At 49.5% G+C, this 14,034-nt stretch overlaps 1 protein-coding gene across 3 annotated transcripts in view; it reads right to left on the minus strand.

Annotated features, from left to right (window-relative positions):
* ELMSAN1 (ELM2 and Myb/SANT domain containing 1) overlaps positions 1-13,022 on the minus strand; it is a 76,300-nt gene extending 63,278 nt beyond the window's left edge. The window contains exon 1 of one of the 3 annotated variants that reach the window (XM_030929708.1): positions 12,697-13,022. The gene's annotated coding sequence lies outside the window, so the exon portion shown is untranslated. Of the gene's footprint in view, positions 1-9,971; positions 10,144-12,696 lie in introns of those variants that run through there. The other 2 variants (XM_030929709.1, XM_010382610.2) reach the window with 2 other exon arrangements.
* Positions 13,023-14,034: the final 1,012 nt, after the last annotated feature.

The raw sequence follows: 14,034 nt of genomic DNA on the forward strand, positions 1-14,034 counted from the left end.
CCAACCACACGCTCAGCCTAGGCTTCGCGTCTGGAATGAGTGGCACAAAAAAGTGGGGAGAGTTCAGTACTCATTCTGGAGGGGGTGGCAGCATCTAGGTCCACTGGTAGCAGTGATGCCAGGTCAGCAGCATCGTCACCGTGGCTTTGGTTCCAGCCACCCAACTTCCCACGAGTCCTGATTAATTTCTGAGCTTCGTTCTCCAGCCTTCTCGGACATTCAGTGAGCTACCAGATAGCCTTCCAATACATTTCTTTTCTCCTCAACTTAGCTACAGTCAGCTTCTGCTGTGGGCAGACCTAAGACTTGAGCTATACCAGCATCTCCTTCTACCTGCACATGGGCTCCTCTGGCCGATGACCCGGCCCTGCCTGCCCCTTTCTGCACCCCTGTCAGCCGTGCTCCACGGCCCTACCACTTTCAGTCCTCAGAGCAAATGGTGTCGTGTTGTGCCTCCAGGCCTTGTCTGAGCTGCTCCCTGTACCTAGAATACCCTGACTCCCTTTGCCACCTGGTGGATGCCTACTTGCTTCTCAGCACTCAGCTCAAACGGCTTCTCCAGGACACCCCTCATTCATTATTTCCATAGCATTCACCAGGCACAAGTGCCTGCAAGGCACTGGGGTTGTCCTAAACCTTTCCTGACATGCCTGTCTCCCATGACCATGGTAGAAGTGGCCAGTCCTCTCCTCTGAGCGCAGGAGCCCCCTGAACACCTTGATATTGACACCTGCAGTACTTAACTGCTCTTGGCTTTTGTAGATGTTTGTCTCCCTCACAGACCATGAGCACCTTAAAGTGGGAGCCTGAAGCTTCTTTATCTTTGTATCCCCAGTACCAAGCACAGAGCCAAGTACACAGTAAGGGCTCAATAAATGCGTGAGTGAGTGAAAGAATGAAAAACTTGATAGAACGCAACTTATAAACCATGATGGGGGCCAGGCGTGGTGGCTCATGCCTGTAATCCCAGCACTTTGGGAGCCCAAGGCAGGTGGATCACCTGAGGTCAGGAGTTCAAGAGTGGCCTGGCCAATATAGTGAAATCCCGTTTCTACTAAAAATACAAAAATTAGCTGAACACGGCAGCACACGCCTGTAATCCCAGCTACTCCGGAGGCTGAGGCAGGAGAACAGGAGAATCGCTTGAACCTGGGAGGTGGAGGTTGCAGTGAGCTGAGATTGCGCCACTGCACTCCAGCCTGGGCAACAAAGTGAGACTCTGTCTCGGGGGAAAAAAAAAAAAGTGATGGGGAAGGTCACCACTGTTGTGGTTACAGCTATTTCTTTTCCTCCATAACTGAAGAAGTTAGATCCTAAATGCCATGTGGTCAGCACAGCCTCCTTAGAGAGATGGTGGAAGAAATCTTGAACCTTTCCACCACCTCTAGTGCACATGGAAGAGGGGGTCAGGGAGTGGCTATTGGCTTCTAAGTTGTTACAGAGCATGTGCTATGTGGAGGCCACAGAGGAAGCAGACACATCTTGCTGGTCGATTCCTTGCAAGCATCTTGTAGTGGCCTGTAATGGGGAGGCTGGGGAATGGACATGGAGGGCTAGGCCCCTAGTGTAAAGTGTCTGCTGAACATGGGCACTGCCCTCTCCCAGCCCCACACCAGGGCTGGGTCAACCCAAGCACAAGTTTTTCATCTGCAATCCTGGATGATATAACCGCAGTTTAAAACCTACTCCATGGATCTCCTCTCCATTGCACCCTGCCCACTTAGTCTAAGAGCCTTTCATGCTTAATCTCATATGATGATTTCCTAACTTACCGCCCCTATGACCTTCTCATGAGACATAGGACAAGGGAATCTCTTCACCTGTTCATTTAACTTATGCAAATTCAAATGGTCAAGCTTAGCAGAAGACAGAAGACAAAGGAAGACAGGAGGAAGGAGGAAGTTAGGGAGGTAGGAGGAAAAGGAAAAAAAACAAAACCAAAAATGAAAAAAAACAGAATAGAACAAGGAGAAATGCTGGGCATGGTTGGCGCACACCTGTAATCCCAGCACTTTGGGAGGCTGAGGCAGGTGGAGTACTTGAGGTTAGGAGTTTGAGATCAGCCTGGCCAACATGGTGAAACCCTGTGTCTACTATAAATAAAAAAATTTAAAAATGAGCCGGGCGTGGTGGTGGGCGCCTGTAGTCCCAGCTACTCGGGAGGCTGAGGTTCAAGAATCGCTTGAACCCAGGAGGCGGAGGTTGCAGTGAGCCGAGATTGCACCACTGCACTCCAGCCTGGGCTACAGAGCGAGATTTCATCTCAGAAAAAAAAAAAAGTGCAACTTCTTTCAGAACTAGAGGAGCAGGCTAAGGCTAAGGTGAATTTACACGTCAAGAGCCAGTGTGTCTGTTGCCTACCTGGTGCCCTCCTAAAGGACTTTCAAGGTTAATCTTGATTATATTCTTTTATTTATTCATTTATTTATTTTTTGAGATGGAGTCTCGCTCTGTCTCCCAGGCTGGAGTGCAGTGGCCGGATCTCAGCTCACTGCAAGCTCCGCCTCCTGGGTTCACATCATTCTCCTGCCTCAGCCTCCTGAGTAGCTGGGACTACAGGCGCCCGCCACCACACCCAGCTAATTTTTTTGTATTTTCTAGTAGAGATGGGGTTTCACCATGTTAGCTAGGATGCTCTCGATCTCCCGACCTCATGGTCCACCAGCCTCAGCCTTCTAAAGTGCTAGGATTACAGGTGTGAGCCATCGTGCTCAGCCAATTATATATATATATATATATTTTTTTTTTTTTTTTTTTTTGAGACAGAGTCTCACTCTGTCGCCCAGGCTGGAGTGCAATGGCACAATCTCCGCTCACTGCAAGCTCCGCCTCCCGGGTTTACGCCATACTCCTGGCTCAGCCTCCCGAGCAGCTGGGACTACAGGCACCCGCCACCTTGTCCGGCTAGTTTTTTTTGTATTTTTTGGTAGAGACAGGGTTTCACCGTGTTAGCCAGGACGGTCTCGACCTCCTGACCTCGTGATCAGCCCATCTCGGCCTCCCAAAGTGCTAGGATTACACGCTTGAGCCACCACGCCCGGCTATATTCTTATATTTCATATTATACACTGACTTTAGAATCCCAGAAAACGCCACTCCATCAAATTATATTCTCCCAGTGACAGATTCACTCTCGGTTCTTCCCCCATCCCACCCTCTTCCACTTGCTCTAGAGGTGGAAAGGCTCAGGATTTCTTCCACCCTCTCTCCAAGGAAGCTGTGCTGACCACATGCATTTAGGATCTGACTTCCCCAGCTATGGAGAAAAAGAAACGTGGTCATAGCTGTAACAGTAGTGACCTTCCCCATCATCGTTTATAAGGGATTTTCCCTCGGGTTCTTCATTCTTTCACTCACTCACACATGGGTGTGACCTATCTCAGGAGCTAGGCTTGAAGCCTCCTGGGGGTAAGGAGCACATGGCACTCTGTTTTGCACACTCATTGTGCCACACACATGGTTGAGAGCACTGCAGCTGTTCCACAAATGCCCGGTGAGGACAGTTAGCTCTGCAGTAACTGGCTGTTCAAGCAGTGCCATGTCTGTGTTCCTGGGCCTTCTCCTGCCTGTCTCTTGGGAACTGGGAGCATTCTTCTGTCTTCCTGGTGTTGTTCAACCCATGTTCTGCACTTAGAAAACAGTAAGTAATCTTGTTGGCCAGCTGAGCCTGGGTAGGAAACTGGGGGCTTTGATAGCAACTAAGATCCACTAAAACTACGAGATAATATAATGCTAAAAGCTATTAAATACACATCCCACTCTCTTAAAAACCTCTTCTTCACCTCCAGGTTTTTTTTTGTTTGTTTGTTTTGTTGTTGTTGTTGTTTTTTTTGAGACAGAGTCTCGCTCTGTCGCCCAGGCTGGAGTGCAGTGGCTGGATCTCAGCTCACTGCAAGCTCAGCCTCCCGAGTAGCTGGGACTACAGGTGCCCGCCACCTCGCCTGGCTAGTTTTTTGTATTTTTTAGTAGAGACGGGGTTTCACCGTGTTAGCCAGGATGGTCTCGATCTCCTGACCTCGTGATCCACCCGTCTCGGCCTCCCAAAGTCCTGAGATTACAGGCTTGAGCCACCGTGCCCGGCCATTGTTGTTGTTTTTTAAGTTTCATCTTTTTAAATCTTTGAGTACTGCCTCAGGGAAACTGAGGAGACGGAGTCGTTCGTTTACAAATAGACCTGCTGAAACTGATGATTATGATGACTAATTATCAATGCACGATGGCCAGTAGAAATGGAGAACGGGGTTTGTGCCTGACTCTTCTATTCAACAGCTGTGTGAACTTGGAGAAGGAACTTATCCTCTCTAAGCCTCAGTTCAAATGAGAGTTAGCACAGGTTTCCTTCTGAGCTTTAAATCCTTAACCACGGGATTATCAGAGATGCTGTTACTACAGTTACTATAAAACTGGGGCTGGATGATAATAGTCCATAAGATCCTATCCAGTTCTAAAAGTTGATTATTTTGTAAAATAGCAGATTTGAAAAAATGTTGATTTATTAAATTCAGTTTATACGTAACTTATCAGAAATATGTAAATCACAGTTTCACCCTTTTATGTTTATTAACAACTTTCAATTAAAACTGACTTCAGGCCAGCTGCGGTGGCTCATGCCTGTAATCTCAACACTTTTTGAGGTTAAGGAGGCCAAGGCGGGTGGATCACCTGAGGTCAAGAGTTCGAGACCAGCCTGGCCAACATGGGGAAACCCTGTCTCTACTAAAAACACAAAAATTAGTCGGGCGTGGTGGTAGGCGCCCATAATCCCAGCTACTCAGGAAGCTGAGGCAGGAGAATCGCTTGAACCTGGGGTGCAGAGGTTGCAGTGAGCCAAGATCACACCACTTCACTCCAGCCTGGGTGGAAGTAAAAAAAAGGAATCTACCAGATTCTATTTTTAAATAAAACAAAACTTTAAAAGAATCTAGCTTATATGTGCATTTTATGGTACGCAAATTATTTTTCAAAAAAGAAAGAATCTGGCTTATGAGGCAAGGTTGTGATTAACAGCATGAGGACTGGCTGAAGGCAACACAGTCCTCCTAGCCAAGTCCAATGCTAGGGTTCAGCCAGGATCTCCCCAAAACTCAGTTTTATAGTTTAGCCTGGTTTTTGTATGTTCAACACCTGTTTGGGCAAAACACGCATCTGGCCAACCAGGACGCCTCTCTTTGCCCTCCTCACAATCTTTATATATATATGTATAATTAGGCATGGTGGTGCATGCCACCATTCTCAGAGATTCTCTGAGACAGAATCTCTGTCACCCAAGCTGGAGGGCAGTGGCATGCAATCCTCCTACCTCAGCCTCCCAAATAACTGGGACTACAGGCACGTGCCACCATGCCTGACTAATTTTTTGCATTTTTTGTAGAGAAGGGGTCTTGTCACATTACGTAGGCCGGTCTTGAACTTCTAGACTCAAGTGATCCTTCCACCTCGGCCTCCCAAAGTGCTGGGATTACTGGCGTGAGCCACCATGCCTGGCTGTCTTCACAAGTCTTGCCTGCAAGTTGGTCCTGCCTCCTTCTATCAGATTGGTTCCTCAGAAAGTCAGGTCAACCCAAGTAACAAACCGTCTCACCTCAGAGCCAGAGCAGAGGCGTAGGGCATTACAGGGCAGGCTGACTGGGACAAAAGGAGCCAGTGCCAAAGCTGGGCAGATACCGACAGTCAGGAAAGGGATGCTGGAAATGGAGCAAAAGAATGAGGTGCAAAGCCAGGAGGAGCCTGAGAGCGGCTAACAAGCAGAGGAGGCAGGCTTGGCTTAATGTTCAGAATTGAGACCAGGGACCATGGCCTTTGGAGCTTAACTTGGGTGTCCAAGTGGACAAAATCTGATGGCCACTGCTTTTTGTATCAGCATCATAAAACATTTATTGAGACTTGATATGAGTGGGGCACCAGGCCTGGGGATACAAAGATAAATAAAACAGGGCTTCCAGTTTAGTTGAAGAATTGTAATATTTATTCACCCAAAGGCTTGTTTAAGGAGCTGAACAGGGGATGTGATTAAAGTCATGGCCCAAAAGAGAAGGTGAAAATCCTCAGACCAGCACTCAAGGTTTTCCTCAGCACAGGGCCCAGGCTGATGTTGCTGGAGTCCCAGAGGGAGGCCCACAGGGTGGGACAGGGAGAAATCCTCAAGGAAGGGGACACGAACAGGACTGTAAGGGGAGCAGGACTGAGCCAAGTGGATGAGAGGAAGGAGGCATTCCAGTCCTCTGGGGAAGCTGGGAGGTAGGAATTCTTGCCACCAGTGGTTCGGACAAACACACAGAGTGGGTCACCGGGTTAGAGCCGAGGGTTAGGACAGGAGAGCTGCAAAGGTCAGACCCCTGTGGAGAAGGGCCCTGACTGCTGGCCTAGAAGTTTGATCCTTACCATGCAGACAGTGGGGAGCCATTGAAGGTTGCTGAGCAGGAAGGTGACCCTTGCAAAGAGGCATTTTAAGTGAGATTACAGAGCAGGCCTTTATCCGAAGCTTATTCAAAGCCCTGTGTGTATTTCAAGTGGCACTTGAGACAGAAAGTCGTAAAGCGTTTACCCTGTGTCATGCAGACGAGAAAAAAGAAGGTTTAAGGGGCTCACAAAGAGATGCTTCAGTGAGAACAAGAAATGAAGAGGGGCACATTTTAAAGAACGAAACAAATCTGCAGGACAGAACTGCCAGCCGCAGTGTCTGGAAAACTGCAGCGCATTCTCACACGACTGGAATGCCCTCTTTAGCTGGGGGTGTTCAGCCTCCTTTTTTGGGGGTGAGTTGTGATGTCAAAACACTGGGTTGTGGTGTAGGAAGTGGGGTAGCTAGGAAGGGGTAGATGAATGGAAAAAGCAATACCGGGCCTGGGCAGCCTCCCTTTGAAGATCACCCTCTCCAGGGCACTCCTGCATCGGCTTCTCTCAGTGGCACGTCGGGGTTTCTGCCAGGGTTGCTGGGTTCCCTAATTACCTCCAATATTTTTTCCTTTCAGAACAATAAAACTGTTCTTAAAATCTCCTGTCAAGTTTTGAATCAGAGCCTTTTCACTGTTGTTCCTAATTGTGCATGGCGAGGCAGTAGGGAGGGCTGCGCGTGCGCCGTGAACTAGGCAACAACTTCAAGTCATAAACCAGCGTTTAGGTAAGGTGAAGGAGGAAGTCAGGGTTATGACTCTGTCTCTGTGTAACAACTTTGGGATAAGCTCCCTGAATGCAGAGGCAAAGCTGAGCAAGCCAGGGAAAGGGCCTGAGTTATGCACAAAAATCAGCCAGAGGGAACTGAAGGTGCGGGGCCTGCGTGTGGCTCCGCAGCTCCCTGGAGCCTGGCTTCCTTCTTTCTCTGGCCTTTGCAAGGCACCCCTCCCCTCCACTCTCCCAGCCACACTCTGGAGGGCTTTGGGCCACTTTTAGTCTCTAAGTTCCACACAAACACAAAGGACGACAAACTCAAAGCTTTGGGGTCAGAAGGGAAGCTTCCCACTCCTGCCCCTCAAGACCAGCGCCGGGCACCAGCAGGCCTTCATTATGGCAGTCCTGGTCAGGTGATCCAGCTAACCAGGACCTTCACCGTCAAGATCAGTAAAAACCAAATGTCTCTAGAACAGAGGGTTGTGCAACCTGTAGTGACTCCTACCATAGAGCTGCTTTTGCTCAAACCTCATTCCCCTGTGGCAACTGTAACCATACATGCCAGACTTTCCAGAACTGTCCTGATTTTACATGTTTGTCCTCGAGTTTCTGGAAGCACACAGGTAGCTGCCAGGGACTGTGCCCTAATCTTTTGGTTTGACAAACGGTCACTGTGCCCATGACACACACCTGGCACGAGACTGCAAAACAGCATTTTTCCTCCAAGTGAAGCTCAGATACTTGGCTGGAAAGAAGGCCAGGCATGGAGAAACTCCAGTGCACTGGAATCATCAGTACCTGCCACTCTGAGAAAAGAGGCTGCCCATGCCCAGCATAAGGTGGTACCACCTAGCCACACAGCAACCTAGCTGGGCTGAGTGCTCCCCATGAGGGTCTTCTGCCTAGGACAGGGAGTTATCAGGTTGAGCTTTAGAATGTGAAAACAATGGTCCTGCACAAATCCAATACATGCTTTTTTTTTTACTGTGTTTTAAATTTCTCTATACAATTATCCCCCTGTAAGGCCCTCAACAAGAAACTGTTTGCCTTCTTTCCATACTTGCAGGCTTGGCTCCCTTCCTGCAAGGCAGCATGGCAGATGGGAGGATCCCTGCCCTGGTCTGTGCCGCAATCCCTGCTAAGAAAGTGGGCCTAGGGCTCCTCTGAAGAAAATGTGCATGAGTCACTCCTCTGCCCCTCCCAGACCCAGACCACCAGCACAGACAAAAGTGCCAGCACTTGCACGTTTCCTCTTTGCCCAGAGCACAATAAAGGAATTAGGACCCACCACCTACTAAGTTTCTGCAGCTGACACTTCCAGGCTTAAAGTCTAGCACGCCAGCTCAGTCACACATGGTCTGACCAGTCCTCTTTGCAACTCAGCCCCAACCCAGCCACCCGTGCAATTTTGCTAATTCAAACAGCTTTCCCGTTTAGAGAGGTTGATAGCCATCTCCCATCTCCTTTTCCTGCTGACGTCATCCCACATTTTCTCCGGAGACAAATAAGGGTACAGTTCCTGGGATAGTTTTCAGGCTGCCTAAGATAGGAGTGTAGTGGCCTTCCGAGTCCACCCCACATCTCAGGCTTTGAAGAAGTCGTCAAAAGTGAGAGAGAGGTAAAGAAATAAATCACCTAGCTAGGGTTAAAGGGCAAAAAGAATTTGGAGACTGCAGCTCAGACCCAGATCTATCCTGGGCATTTGCAATGCAAAGCTGCGTTTTGTTAGCCACCACCGAGGTCTTGCACAATAGCCTGTGTATAAACATCCACGCCAACAATGCCTGACTGTGCAATCACGCTGTAATTACAGGCCGGCAGGAAGCTGCTGCTAGGAACTGCACCATTCAACCTCCAGGACACCCCATCTCGAGTCTCCACGGCTCGGACGCACGTTCCTGCACACACCAACGTGTCCCCGCCGCCGCCACTACAGTTGCAGTCTCGCCGCTGGCCCGGGCCGCCAGCCCCGAGTTACTCTGCAGGGATGTCCCAAACTTCTTAGCTGTTCTTTAAAAAAACCCTGAGCCACGAGGCTACCGAGGGCGGCAGGAACCACCATCAAAGTTCCTGCAGCACATTCCTGCAGCTCTTGCAGTTTTAGGAAACAGAAAAGAACGAGATGCCACAGAGTCCGCTGGAAGCGGGTTTCTGAGTTTTATATAGAAAACACTCACATATGTACGTGGGTGTGCTGACAGTTTTTATGGCTAAATTGCAAAGTGTTAGGCCTTAGCGATCACTGTCAGGTTTGGGACGCGGTTGGGGAGGAGGATAGAGGGGAAGTCAGGAGCGATTCATTTCAAGGGGGCTTGAGGGCAATTCCGGTTTGGTTTTCTGGATATGCGTAGGGTTGTTTTCCCAAACTTCCGAACTGCTCTGCTCTTCGTCCCAGGAAGGCCGCGCAAATAAAAGTCCGGGGAAAGTTCCTTTAACTTCCTTCCTGCGCCCTCGACAAGGGCTGCGAAGAGGAAGAGGTCGTTTCCCAGGGTAGCACCGGGCGGGGGCTGAAAGCTGCGCCCAGCCTGCAGGGATGAAGGCGCTGGGCGGAAGGCTGGCTGCAAACGTAGGCGCCGGAAAGCCCCTTCCCCCCCACCCCTTCTCTGGCCAACGGTGCCTGGAGCTGGTGCCGCTGCAGCCCTTGCTGTTTGAAGTCCCGCGGCAAAGCGGCGACAACACCGGCGCAGCCCGGCGCCCTGACCCCGGCCGCCGAGCTCCCTCCCTGCAGCGCCCCCGCACCCCAGCGCCCGGCCCAACCCGGCCCACCACATCCTTGCCCGCGCGGCCCAGCCCGAGCCCCGGAACGATTCCGAGCCCCACGCAGGCGCCCGGTGGCGGGAGGGGGCGCCGAGCCCGCAGCTCACCTGCGTGCTGGATCCCCGGGTGGCTCGGAGGGGCGAGGGGCGCAGGCGAGCGCGGCCCGCAGACTCAAACTTTGTTGCTCTCGGGACTGCGCAGTCGTCACTTCCTCGCTGAGCGGGCGGCGAGGTCCGGGCTGTGACCCAGCAGCTCGCGCGGTGGCGCGCCGCGCCCTGCAGCCGCCTGCCCCGCCCGCGCCCCGGCTCCGCGCGCCCCTTGTCCCAGGCGCCGTCTCCCAGCTCTGCGCGCCCTCAGCTGCGGGGGAGTGGGCAGCCCTGCGCGGCCGGCCGCCTAGCCTGCACCCCCCTGGGAGGGAAGGCTCGCTCCAGCCGCGTCGTTTCCGCGCCCAAGTGCGATCCGGGGACCCGCGCTGGAGTCCCCTGCTCTCAGGCTGGTCTGGAAGGTGGTGGTGGGGTTCAAGGTCCCTGTAAAGCTGGGGTTCCAGGAGAAACACCAGTACACAAACAAAGGGGTTGGGGAGGGGAAAGAAAAAGTTTTTCCGTTTGGTGTTGGGGCTAAAAATGTCATCTCAGAAAGTAGTGTACGCTGTGTTCTTAAATAATGCCTAAAGTGGGCCTTAAAACAAGGGTCCCTGTCCCCACGTTCTCTCTAAAAGTCTGCATGATGTTCCTTGTCATTTCTACGGGTTACAAGTGAGCAAGACGTTTACCACGTATCACACTTCTGGGGGCTATTTCAGCGCCCAAGCTGAAGCTGGGGCTGCAGAATGGTTTCTGTTCTAATCCTCCCCCGCGATTTTCACCTCTTCCTTTACACTCAACTCACAGAGAATGGAGTCTGATGAATTCTCTTTCATCACCGGTCAAGAGTGACTTAGAGGGTAGGGTGGAGACATGAGAAGGGCAGCTTCAGGCAATAGTAATCCTGAAATTTATCATTGCTAAAAATAAATGTGTTCACCTTATTAAAAAGTACAAAGGAAAGCCACCTTTAGGGTAAGTAGCAACCAAGTAGTTAAACAGCAGTCTTGAAGGAAGAACTCCTGATCCCATAAGGCTGGAGAAAAAACGGGGTTAGCCTTTGCTGGTGAAAACACAAACAAACAAAGAAAAGACATTCGAAACTGCAGTAACGGGCTTTCATAACAGAAACATTAGCTTCATTGTAGCTTGTCGTGGAAAACAGGAATTTTTTAATAGGTGGTTCAAAAGCATGAGTTAGGGCTCAACAATTTTCCTTTTTTCCCCAAATACTGCTTCTCCTAGCACATTGGCCAGATAAAACCTAGCCCTTCCAATGCTTCATCTTTTTATGAAAACATAGGAAACCATAGACTTGAGTGAAGGCTTTGTTCAGAAAGGTGGATGTAAGACTGGTGGAAAATGACATTTGGGAAATGATCCCTAGGTCTGTGTTAATCCCTCATGGAAAGCCACAGACTAACCCAAAGATAGGAAGTATGTAGATCGAAGCTCTCCTAGCAACATGAAATCCTCCACGTTGCAGCTGCTATTCCCTAGTTCTGATTTTTACTAAGACATTAATGGCACATCATAAATACAAAATGTGCAATGCAAGAAAAATAATACAGCTTTGAGAAATAACTGCATCATTAGACTCAATAATGAAACTTCTCTGAAATTCTTCTTACATCACACTGTTGTGGGAAGATGGTGAAGGGATTGCCCATTTCAATTTTGGAATAAATAGAAGTAATTCCTTAGGGCATTCTGCTTAAGGCAACCAATGAGTAGAGAGAATATGTTATCCAGGCTTCTAAAGGCAATCATGTGATACTCCATATTTGCTAAAACAAGAGTTGAATTTTTTTTTGTTCTCTATGTGATTCCAAATTTTCAGTCACAATTTCATGAATATTCAGTATTTCTGCATGCCCAGGAGTAATTAGCAGACAGTGTAAATGTGTGAAGGCCTCACACTTACACATACATTGCTTTTCTCTATATAGGGTGGCAGTTGCTGGAGTACCAGGGCACCATGTGGAGAATGTGGTAGACAGCCTCTAAGATGCGCCCCCTGCCAATGATCTCTGCCTCCAGGTATTCATACCCTTGTATAATCCTCTCCCCTTAAGTGTAGGCTGAATTCATTGACTGAGTTCTGACAAATAGAATATGGCCAGTGATGTGATGTTACTTCTAAGACTAGGTTATAAAAAAAACTGCGGCTTCCATACTGGGTCCTCTCTATGCCTTTCGCTCTCTCGGAACACTTACTGTGGGGGAAGCCAACTGCCATGTCCTAAGGCAGCCTGGTAGAAAGGGAGCTAGGCCTGCCAACCACCATTTGAGGGAACCTGGAAAGGGATGCCTCTCCTTTCCCTATATGAATCAAGACTTCAGATAAGACCTTCAACCCCAGCCAATAGCTGAAGGGCCTCCCTCAGGCCCTTCAGGCAGAGGCACCCAGCTAAGCTGCCTGGATTCCTGACCCACAGAAACTATAAGATAGTAAATGTTGTCTTAAGCTGCTGTGTTTTAAGGAATTCATTACATGGCCACTAATAAGACAGAGACCAGTAGAGAATCCATGGGGACTCAGTGACAACCCTGCACGGCCTTCCTGATAGAACATGGAAAGGAAAGCAGGGGCCGGAGCCAGATCTAAGGGTAAGACACAAACCCCAAGAACAGAAGGCCCAGCTCTCAGTCCTTTTGCAGAGCAAGGGTCATTCTTGAATTTAAACTAGGTCAGGGGGTGTGGACTCCTGCTCGGTCCCAGGCAGCCCTGGTATTGGGTGTCACCTACCTGACAGCACATGCAGATGTTTTTGTGTCACCAGAATTGACATCTGTCCAGGCATCCTCTTCCTCCTTCTCCGGGCATTTACCCTGATCCCTAAGGGCTTGGCCCAAACAGTGGCTGTGGAGTCAGGGCTTCATCCTAGAAGGAGAGTTGGCAAGAAGGGCCTTCAACGCTGGCAGCCAGAAGGGGTAGGTGATTTTGGTTGGGGTGGAAGGTCAAAAAACTAGGAAGAAAGGCTTGTGGTCCTGCTGTTGAAGAGCAAGTCCTGGACTATCTCTGATAAGGATCAACTCCACACTGCTGCCAGGGCGAGGGAGAACATTCTGTCCACGTGATGGTGTCTTTCTCTCAGCATCATTTCCTCTCTGGCTGGAACAAATTATTTACTTTTAAAATATAAAACAAAGTTTCAGGAAGCAGAAGAGATGTCATACTCAATCCCTGACCAGGGCAGGCATCTACTTGTGATTGCCCCCATGGCTCCCTCGCTTCAGTCAATCCAGTACAAGCCAGCAATTGTAGAGGCCGTTTCTGTTTTCCCTCCAGAGACACTAGGCTCTGATTTTTCTCGTGTACAGTGGCCGCAGCTGCTGTGTTGCCATGCCGTCATCCGGTTGCTATGACTTGTGAGGTTGTGGATGTGCCAGAACGTGAATCTATTAATTTAACAGGAACTAGGCTCAGCACATATATTCCTTGTTAGGTCATTTGCTTTGCTACCTAAACCACATCCAATGTGTTCAGCAATGGGCATGTTTCCTAGAGTCTGGCTTTGCAAGAATGCCAAATGCCCCAAATTTTGAGTCTGCACAGTCAGTTTTATATAATTAAATTACTGTGGAGGACAGAAAGGCATTCTAGCATGGGGATGCAAACACATCATTTCAGGGAAAAAAACCAAGGAGGGGGGAAATGGTTAAAGTCGCTGGTCCTAGTTCTTTATGCATTTAGGTCCTCTCTGCAGGAGGCGGATATACTCCTATCCATAGGAATTCCTCCCTGAGCCCGGTTGCTCACTGCCAAGGTCTGAGCTCTCCAGCACCACACTAGGCATCATGTGGCAACATAGTGGGAAGTACCATCCTTTTCTGTTGTGTTGAGCACACAGACAGACGTTGTCTTTTTTTTTTTTTTTTTTTTTTTTTGAGATGGAGTCTCACTCTGTCTCCCAGGCTGAAGTACAATGACATGATCTCAGCTCACTGGAACCTCTGCCTCCTGGGTTCAGGCAATTCACCTGCCTCAGCCTCCCAAGTAACTGGGATTACAGGTGCCTGCCACTACATCCAGCTAATTTTTGTATTTTTAGTAGAGACGGGGTTTCATCATGTTGGTCAGGCT

Source organism: Rhinopithecus roxellana, chromosome 5 (genome assembly GCF_007565055.1).
Source record: "Rhinopithecus roxellana isolate Shanxi Qingling chromosome 5, ASM756505v1, whole genome shotgun sequence".
Classification (NCBI taxonomy): Eukaryota; Metazoa; Chordata; class Mammalia; order Primates; family Cercopithecidae; genus Rhinopithecus; species Rhinopithecus roxellana.